Raw genomic sequence first — 11,094 nt, 5'->3', positions numbered from 1 at the left:
AGCCACCCTCCTCATCCTCTCCTCTGTACTTCATGTCAAAGCGATCCCAGGAAGTAAGTACATTATATGAAGATTATGTTGATGTACGCAGACTTCAACAAAAGGAAGGTGGTGGAGCCTCAGCCTCCGTTTATAGAGCTTCTCACCTTCCCAGGAGCTTATGATTATGCTTTGAATCAGCAGCACTACTGCAAAGCCAACCTGGAAATCATTCTCACTGCCTTGAAGAAACCACCAGTGAAAGGTACATGAATATATGAACACAATAGTTATTAACTAAAACGGTTGAATGTATTGAACATGAATGCAAATGTTTAAACATGTATATTAAGCATTTATGTTTTTTTTTTTTATGGTGAAATATTTTCTATATAATATTTATTTTTAGTAAACATGTGCTTGAGGTGCAGATAATACAATTATACAACAGTTACCATCAAAATAAAAACATATCAAAATGTATTCATATTGTGAGGCATTTTGCTCTCAAAATAACAACCTTTCTGCGAGTGTTATCTCTGTTATCCTGCCAGAAATACATGATGGGGTCTGACAGACAGACAGAGTCCTTGTTTACTCAGCCACGCTAGACAACTGGACACAGAGAAACAAAACTTAATTGGTAGCTCAATCTCATTGTATTTAAGATATTCAATATACATTCAAAACATTAATGTGAATGCCAGATTTCACATGCCTGAACCTATTTTAGACTTTATGTAGTGACATATTTGGCTGACGGGGGCAGTTAGCCTAGTGTTGAATTTATGATAATAAAACTGAACATTAATGACATTTTTAATGGTCTATTTCCAGATGGATATGTGTACTATGAGGCTCAACGCTGTGTGTTTAACTCCAGTGAGCTGAAGGACATACAGTTCATAGTGTCATTGAATTTCGATGGTGATGAGTTCCTCAGGTGGGACAGCAGAGTAGATCAGTATGTTGGATACACCGAGTTTGGTGTGAAGAACGCAGAGTACCACAATAAAGATCCTACACAACTGGCTAGGATGAGAGCAACACGAGAGGTAGCCTGCAAAGAGAACATTGAGATCTCCTACTCCAACATTCAACATTCATCACCTCATAAACTATAACATGAAATCATAATAAATGATTCTATTCAGAGATGATTAATGATGTTAATATTGATCTGTTAATGATTATAAAACATTACTTAATCTGCTGAGAAACATTTCAGATCCTCTTAAACACTTAAGCTTGATTTTTACACTATCCAACAAGCTGTCACACAGTGGAAATAGCAGATCTACAAGCTCACAACAATGTGTATAAATTAAACATATAGATATTTGTCTGAGTGTTTTCACCTACCTGCCTAAAATAGAGACACCAGGATTAATGTTTTTAAATTAACGTTAAAAAGAACCATGCAGGCTAAAACACACCTCTATACATTCATTTCACCACACGATTTAATATTTTAATTATTATCTTTACTAGTTTGTTTTGTATGTTTTTAATCACTTTAGTAATATTTTACAGGATTATGTGTATCGTTTTGTTTGTTTCTACACTTGTTGATTCAAACTATTTTCATTAAATGATATTGCTTGGTTTATTTTTGTTCATATAAAGCACTGTGTAACTGCATGTGAATTATGTAATATGTTTACATTATATTATATAAATGCATTCGACGTTCAACTGTAGAATTTTGTAGAATCTACAGTATTCTATGACACCTTGTTCTCTGGTGCAATCTGGTGGCCAAACACTGACATTTACAGTAACAATTCACAATGTAGGCATTTATCAGACGCTCTTAATCCAGAGTGATTTACAGTAAGCAAGGAAAACACAAGGTAATACATCAAATGCATAGAAATAGTAATCTAGGATCATAGGTAAACCAAGAACCTATCATCAGTCTAAACAGTATAGTATCAAACAAATAATCTGTACATTGAAACTATCCATTGAAATCCATTGAAACTATAGGATGTCAGGTCTACAAATGACCTGGCATCTGTCTAAATAACATGTTATCTAAATTACATTTTAGCGTTTGCATAAGTCTGCAGGGTAGTCGAGGCTAGTCTAGTGCTACAGACTGAGGTGCAGTCTGAAGAGGAGAGTCTTCAGATTACGGTGGAAGAATGAGAGTGAGTCTGCAGTTCTGACTGCAATAGGGAGTTTGTTCCACCGTTTGGGAGCCAGAAGGGAGAAGAGTCTAGGATGTGTGGAGCGTTGTCCAGGGTGTTTTAGAGAAGGGAGAAGAGTCTGGGACGTGTGGAGCGTTGTCCAGGGTGTTTTAGAGAAGGGAGAAGAGTCTAGGACGTGTGGAGCGTTGTCCAGGGTGTTTTAGGGAAGGGAGAATAGTCTAGGACGTGTGGAGCGTTGTCCAGGGTGTTTTAGGGAAGGGAGAATAGTCTAGGACGTGTGGAGCGTTGTCCAGGGTGTTTTAGAGATGGGAGAAGAGTCTAGGACGTGTGGAGCGTTGTCCAGGGTGTTTTAGGGAAGGGAGAAGAGTCTAGGACGTGTGGAGCGTTGTCCAGGGTGTTTTAGGGAAGGGAGAATAGTCTAGGACATGTGGAGCGTTGTCCAGGGTGTTTTAGAGATGGGAGAAGAGTCTAGGACGTGTGGAGCGTTGTCCAGGGTGTTTTAGAGAGGGGAGAAGAGTCTAGGATGTGTGGAGCGTTGTCCAGGGTGTTTTAGAGAAGATTCTGACAGCTTCCCTGTGTTAGCTGATCTGAGTGAGCGGGAGGGGTTGTAGGGTTAGATCAGGCTTGAAGATATGGGGGTGTCATACCTTTGGTTGCTTTGTAGGCCAACATCAGTGTTTTGTACTCTGTGAGGGCAGCAACTGGGAGCCAGAACGGGGAGAGCAGGGAAACGTGAACATTTTGGCTGGTTGAAGACCAAGCGGCGTGTTGCGGCTTTCTGGATCATTTGGATCTCATTTGGATTATATACAATTATTAATGATAATGACATGTTCCTATGACTGGTGGTAATAATAATAATAATAATAATGATAAGAATAATAATAATCTTATTTATCCAGCGGAGCCCAAAGTGAGACTGAAGTCAGAGACTCTCCCTGGTGGTGGTAAACACACTCACATGCTGAGGTGCAGCAGCTACGACTTCTATCCTAAAGTGATCCTGGTGACCTGGTGGAGAGGTCAAGAACCTTTGACCTCTGGTCTCTCCTCTACTGATGAGCTGTCTGATGGAGACTGGTACTACCAGTACCACTCCTACCTGGAGTACACACCCAGGTACACACCTAACAGACACCTATACATAGAAATACACACCTAATAGACACCTATACATATATTCTTTAAAAAATAAAACAAGGGTTACTCACTTAATGAAAAAGGCCCATTAATTGTTAGGCTAATATTAAGTCGCACACGCACACACAATTCAATTCAAAGTACACACACACACACACACACACACACACACACACACACACACACACACACACACACACACACACACACACACACACACACACACACACACACACACACACACACACACACACACACACACACACACACACACACACACACACAGTGTATTGGGCAGGTATAAAGAAACCTTGACCATTACAAATATATAAATCTTTGGCCTACAAATGTATACACTTGGGTCACTTCAAGTTCTTCTTTGGTAAGTATATTTGGTACCCAATATACTTCTAATATCTGATAATAATATCTAATAATCTGATCCTGATAGCGTTATTGCGGACGCATGCGCTGTTGCCCACTACAGACGAACACAAAAACTCTCGCCCCAAAACAGTCACCCCCGGGGAAATCCGGTGATATTCACCTGGTATTCCTAAACGTAACCTCATTTAACTATGCCTAAACCTAACCTTATTCCTAAACGTAACCTCAGTAAAACTAATAATATGGCTAACAATATGCTATACATGAATACACACACAGGAATACGCTATAACGTGCGTATCTCGTTACTAAATTTCTTCTGCCTCTTGCCTTCCTATTTTTTCTGCAATGGGGAGGGAATAGTGGAATACACAATAAACACTAGAGCGAAGGAGAGCCCAGCGGGGCATTCACGCTCCTACAAAAAGAAATAGTCAAACAAAATATAAACAAAGATCAATGTGTCGAATCGCGGCGTGTTTCAGCGTGTAGATCGACTACTACTGTGTGTGTGTGTGTGTGTGTGTGTGTGTGTGTGTGTGTGTGTGTGTGTGTGTGTGTGTGTTACAGATCAGGAGAGAAGATCACATGCATGGTGGAACATCCCAGCCTGACCGCACCCATCAAGATGGACTGGGGTCAGTTACTGTATTCTACTGTATTCTACTGTACTATACTGTAATCTACTGTATTCTACTGTAATCTACTGTAATGTGTTACAATACACTCTGTTTTAAGGGTTCAAGGATTCAAGGTACATTTGTTTTGTAGAAAGGAAACACAGCAATCCAATTGAAAACAAGACACAACTAGAAAAAGTGCTCCTCGGAGCACAGGTCTCCGCCAGATCAGGTAATAAGGATAATTCCTTTTAACAGGTCGTTCATGAAAGTCCTTGCGGTCTTGTTTCCAATGAGAACCTGTGAGCAATTGGGGTTAAGAGTCTTGCTCAGGGACAAATTTCATATCATCGGCACATATGCTGGGATAGCCTGGAATCGAACCTGGGGCAACCAGGGCCTCTGGTTCCCTAGGCGGGCTCACTAACCACTCAGCTATGGCCGCCCCAGGTAGGTTATTTTGGCCTCCTGGTGGAGCTATAATAGGCCAATGTGAAAAGGGTGCCATTTCTTCCTAGGCCGTGCACGGCAATCGGACACTGCATTCATGATTTGAGGCATTTTGTTCTAAAAATGTGTTTTGCTAAATTTGACCTGCTGGTGGCGCTACAACAGGCCAACGTGAAAAGGGTGGCATTTGTTCCTCAACATAGTGTGAATGTGCGTGGAAAGTTTCACCGCAATCAGACGCTGCGTTCATGATTTGAGGCATTTTGTTCAAAACAAGCCACTACTGCAAACTTTAGATGTTATTCTTAGCCAATCAGGATGGAATATGAAAAATCTTGATTTTTACGACTATAGAGATCATGGGGCGCTATTCCAGGTTTAATTTGAACAAACCACTAATTACTGATTTAGGACTAGGCAAGAGGCGTTTCCCCGCAAATTATGGTATTCTGTGGCACCCCTCTCACCCGCCAAACACCTGAGCTACCCCTTACATTATGCATAGGTGTGGTTTGGGCGTTACAATGATAAAACCAATCACCGTGCCAGAAGCCATTGCCTTTAAGAGAAGACTGCGCTAGCCGTCATCCCCGATCCAATATATCTCTGCTGTCCAGCCCGAACCTGCTAACTCCAAAACGCTCATTGTTCAGGAAACGAAAAAACAAAATATACGTTTTTCAGGAAATGAAGAAAACCTTATATATTTTAAAACAAAGCAATACTGCCTCATCAAAGTTGGTATAGTGACTTTATATATCGTCAGATACTTGCATGTGTCATTATTTTATCACCACTTTACCCAAATCCAGCGCAAGTGGAGATAGTAGTTTCAGACGAGCAGAAATCAAGCTGAAATGGAGTTAGGTGTCCAAACAACAATAGCTCCACTTGCTGCTGAGGGAGAGGTTTCAAAAGGGTACAAATTTCCAAAAGCTAACAATGGATCTCCAAGCTCACAATGCAACGTGTGAATTAATGCCCTGATGCTTCATGACACTTATATAGGCCAACATTAATAAACAGGACTTTAAATATTACAATAACTTTTGCAAAGAGGGGTTCACAGAATTGGAGTTTCAGTAGAACTAGCGCGAGTCGTGACAGAAATGCTATCAACTCCTTTCTTCTTGTCACATTGCTCTCTTCATTAAACACTTCATAGATTTTAGAAATATAATTACTTGTTTTCATAACATTAGCGTCAGTGCTAAGTTTGATAAACAGGTACACTGCATAGTTTTAACAGACTACGGGGAGTTTTTTTACGTGATACTCCTCCTCGTTCACTGCGCAGCGCGCTCTGAGTCTGTTCTGTGAAAAGGCTGCAGCAGAGTGGAGAGGGGGAGTTGTTTGTTTTTGACGGACAGTTTGAGGATCCAATGTAGTTGGGAGGTTTCGTCAGAGGCGCTTTTTAATACTTTTCATTGGTTCAAATGTTTAGATTTTACACAGACGTAAAGGATGTTCAATAGCGTTGATTTATGAAAAAAAAAAAAAAAGCTGAAAATGGAGTTAGCTGGTTCGCCCCGGACACCGACGATTATAAAAATCAATACAAATACATGAAAACACCCTAAAAAGTAACCATTCTAATAAGAAGGTCATGACAGGAGCCTCACCTACTTAAGTGTCTTGTCTAGATGAGGTACATCATCTTAGAATGGCTGCCGGTACAAAGACATTTATAGAATTTATACCTCTGGTTTAGAAGCTGCTGGAGTGAAGGGGCTGAAAGTCACTGTAAAGTATGAGAACAGTCCTGAGAGATGGAACTGGTCATATATATATGCTGCATTAATATCAATGGTAATGGTCTAGTGGTTAGAGTGTCTGCCCTAAGATTGGAAGGTTGGGTTTTGATCGGGTCGTACCAAAGACTATCAAAGTGGGGCCAAATGCCTCCCTGCTTGGCACTCAGCATCAAGGGTTGGGTTGGGGGGGTAAGTCCCTGTGACCTACTAGCGTCATGTCCAGGAGGTGTACTTATACTTGCATCAAGCCGCCTCACGCTACAGAAACAGGAGATAGGCTCCTCCCCCTATGGGGCCACATGGCTCGGCAAGGCTTACTTACTAGGGGTCATCAATGTGTCCGTAGCTAGACTTGGCCTTGTCTGTGGCAAATTTTAGATTTTCATTTTTTTACGTTATTTTGATCATAAGACTCTGCATACTGAATGTCTCGGTCTCCAGGTTTTCTTCAGAATATGTATGACACTGATTTACTATGATACTATGTACAGTATGACACATTAGAAGTCCACTGGTACAGTGGTTCTCTAACCTTTTATTTTCAAGGACCCCCATAACTTGCACAAATGGAACCAAATGGACCCATAGGGTCCATTTGGTTCCATTTTAAAGGTTTGTGTGTTTCTGGTAATATAATTGTCCATACATCTTTATGTCCATGGCAAAGATAACATTTTGACAAAAATGTCCACCACAAGCCAGCATGGCGATGACCTGTGTTACTTACTTAATCCATTAAGACCGGGAACGCATCTGTGTTTTAGATTTCTTTGGCTATTCAAAAATAGCAGATATACAAGCTCATAGCACGGCACCGAGTGCCGCACTATGAGCATGTAGATCTGCTATTTTAGAAAAATCTTGAACATTTGTGCAAATCTTTGAATATATATTTTTAAAGCAAACATTTGTGACTGTCAAATGTCTCTCAACATATGTCTTAATTTTTCTGAAAAAAATCTATTGTTGCTATATCAGTGGTGCTCATACTTTTTCTTGTAAAGGACCCCCAAAATTATGTTTTTGTCCGCTGATCCCCATTAAAATATGTTGTTCCAGAAGCAAATATTTGAGTTAAAAATGTTTTAAAAATATATATTAAATGTTCAAGATTTTTCAAAAATAGCAGATCTACAAGCTTGTAGCTTATTGATTTGATAAAAACAGATAAAAGACCAGATTGATTTGATAAAAGCAGATCAAAGATCAGATTGATTTGATAAAAACAGATAAAAGACCAGATTGATTTGATAAAAGCAGATCAAATATTAGATTGATTTGATAAAAACAGATACAAGACCAGATTGATTTGATAAAAACAGATACAAGACCAGATTGATTTGATAAAAACAGACAAAAGACCAGATTGATTTGATAAAAACAGATACAAGACCAGATTGATTTGATATAAAAACAGACAAAAGACCAGATTGATTTGATAAAAGCAGATCAAAGACCAGATTGATTTGATATTAACAGATAAAAGATCAGATTGATTTGATATTAACAGATAAAAGAACAGATTGACTTGATAAAAACAGATAAAAGACCAGATTGATTTGATAAAAGTAGATCAAAGAGTCATCATGGTTTTATCAATGTGAAAACAAGACAGTTTTCGCTGATGTTCTTTTTTACAAACTGCCTCACAGTTCTGAGTCTATGACTCTGTCCCAAGATACTTTCTGCACATTCCATAGCCTGGTTTAAAATCATCATAGTAAAGTCATAGTCTTCTAAAATCTATAATCATATCCTTTGTTTTGGATGTATTTAGCTCTAAGAAGGACATGTCACATCAGGTGACAAACTCCTCAAGGACTGGACCAATAGGGTTGGACTCATTATTACTGAACAGACTCACAATGACTGTTGTCTGTTTAATGTTTATTGTGTTTGGTTGTTGTAGCTTATTGTCAGATGACTCCATGTCAGAATCAGTGAAGAACACAGTGTTTTAATCTACTGTAATAATATGATATGATATAATATAATATGATATGATAATTAATATGATATAATATTTGTATTATCAGATGACTCCATGCCAGAGTCAGTGAAGAACAAGGTGGCCATGGGAGCATCAGGTCTGGTTCTGGGTCTGGTCTTGTTCCTGTCTGGATTCATCTACTTCCAGTGGAGGAAACAAGGTGATTAACATGTTTAATTAACATGTGTAATTAATTATTATACTACCAGTGGAAGAAATGAGGTCAGATCAACAGAGGATCACATGACATGTGGAACCCTCACAGAAATGCAAACAAACAAACAAACATGTAAAGCCACAACCTAAACTGGTTTATATCGGTTTAGAACCTTCACTGGTTCAGACCAGTTTAGACAACCTAGTTAGAGGTCAAAGTGTGTTCTATGTTGTCACATTTAGCTTTAACACATTGATTGCCAAGATCGAGTTAACTCGTTTTTAGAATCCATCACTTGATTGCCAAGATCGAGTTAACTAGTAAAAATAATAATAATAATAATAATAAAACATTTAATTTGACCCAAAGACCAAGGAGATATGATGATTGGAGATATGATGATTTTTCGAAGATTTAGACTCCTATCCACTTCCTTGTTAACTTGAAACTTAAAAATTCTGTATCTCGGCTCTTGAGTACTTTTTTTAGCGGTGCCAGCCGCTCTACGTTTGACCGTGTGTGTTTGCGTGTCCGTATGTCCGTCCGAGCACGGCATAAGCAGCTGCGGCTGATTAAACACAAACAGGACACAGTGCAACACATGCGCCACTTAAAGGCACATGCGCCACTTAAAGGCGCACGCGCGCACACACACACACACACACACACACACACACACACACACACACACACACACACACACAAATTAAAAGTAAATAGAGTACAAATATTTAAAAGTAAATACCTTGAGTAACAATACTTAAGAGTACTTAAATTGAGTAAAAATACTCAGTAGTACTCAAATGAGTAAAAATACTTAAAGGTTGTTAAAATTTGCAAAAATACTTAAACATAGTTAAAATGAGTAATTATACTTAAAAGTTGATAAAAATTGTACAAATACTCTTTTAGTACCACCTCAATACCAGAACCCACACATCAAATAGAGTAGTACCGTCTGAATGCCAGCGCCCACACATCAAATAGATTTGTACCGCCTGAATGACAGCACACACTCATCAACCAGAGTAGGCACCGCTTACTCACACTGGGTGTGATTTTTTTAAAACCCCTGGCAATAAACTGCAAAAAATCAGAAATAATTCTGGCAGTCATACATGTACGTGTTAAATTTAGTCCTAAATAAGAGTCAAATGTTCACATTAGTTCTGATGACTGAACCCTAATGTTGTGTTATTGTGTTGTTGTGTTATTGTGTTTTTGTGTGCAGATGCATTTTATGGAGAAATACACACAACACAGTACATAGGATTTATTTGTGTGTCTGTTTTAATTGTCTCTCTTCTTCTTCTATCAGGTCGTATTCTGGTGCCGACAACCAATGAGAATCTTTAGACTCCTCACACACACAGGTTCACTTCCTCTTTATTTTGACTAAACTTTGTTTTTCTTTTTAATGTATAAAGGTGTATAAAACTAGAAAACATACACAAAACAACATGCTTGTGTAAGAAATGAAACAACTAGCCTGGTAAACCATCCCGGTCGCGTGAATTCACATTATCATGTGTCTTCTGCTTCATTTCTTATAATAATTAATCTAATAATCACATTTAATAGTCAAATGATTTGTTGTATCACACAACACTAATGACAATGTGGGCAGATGGCGGGTGGTCCTCTTGGTAAACTGTGTGGTTTGAACCATGGGGGGGGGGGGGTAGTTTGGACCATTCATCATCAATCACATATAAACATGGTTTACATGACGCAGGAGTTTAAATCCCATAGCCTGAGAGGACGTGCAGGAATTTAGATTCCATAGCCTGAGAGGACGTTCAGGTGTGGGGGTTTGATCCCATAGCCTGAGAGGACGTTCAGGTGATTCAGTCAAGGAAGTTTTTGAAAGGAAGAGACGTGCTGGACGCCGGGGATGCGCCATGACACTCATGTGTGGCAAACCTTGCACCGGAAGTTCAAGAAATACATTGCAGTGAATGGAGCCGGCTGGACCAGCTCATGAACAAACATTATATCTGAACGATTGCGACAGTACATCATTTTATTGAGGCATCTAAACAGTGGCAAGTATTGTTTCTGTCTCGGATGTATCGCGAGATTTGGTTGCCAGACAGGACTTTGGCCTTTCAGAAACATACTTTTTGCTCTTTAGATACCTCTATGAAATTATACAGTTTACACAACGAAAAGCAACACAGCAGAAAACAATGTGTGATAAGAGTTCTTTTAATTTCTTGAGCAGAGTATTTTATAAAGGTCTCAATCGTTCAGAGTGTTTGTTCATATAAGCTGTCCGATCGGCTCTCATAGACTCCAATGTTATTTCACTGACTTCCGGTGTGAGTCTGCCACCCAGTGAGACGAATCTGCCGGCTGGTATTGCAGGATAGAGAAAATGACGTCGGCGTCTCTTCCTTTTAAAATGAATTCCTTGGATTCAGTCAGGAAATGAAGTGCCTGTGATTCAGTTCAGTGAAGAGAC

The 11,094-nt window shown here is 39.2% G+C and overlaps 1 long non-coding RNA gene across 1 annotated transcript; it reads left to right on the top strand.

Moving 5' to 3' along the window:
* The first annotated feature begins 3,116 nt into the window (after positions 1–3,116).
* LOC308103318 lies at positions 3,117–10,001 on the top strand. Its single transcript, XR_013934722.1, has 4 exons — positions 3,117–3,251; positions 4,230–4,297; positions 8,520–8,633; positions 9,949–10,001. It is a non-coding gene; the product is annotated as an uncharacterized lncRNA (long non-coding RNA).
* The last annotated feature ends 1,093 nt before the right edge of the window (positions 10,002–11,094 follow it).

The sequence above is a fragment of the Gymnoscopelus braueri genome, assembly GCF_963280865.1.
Source record: "Gymnoscopelus braueri genome assembly, chromosome: 16".
NCBI classification, from domain to species: Eukaryota; Metazoa; Chordata; class Actinopteri; order Myctophiformes; family Myctophidae; genus Gymnoscopelus; species Gymnoscopelus braueri.
This window is presented reverse-complemented; position numbering and strand designations above follow the sequence as displayed.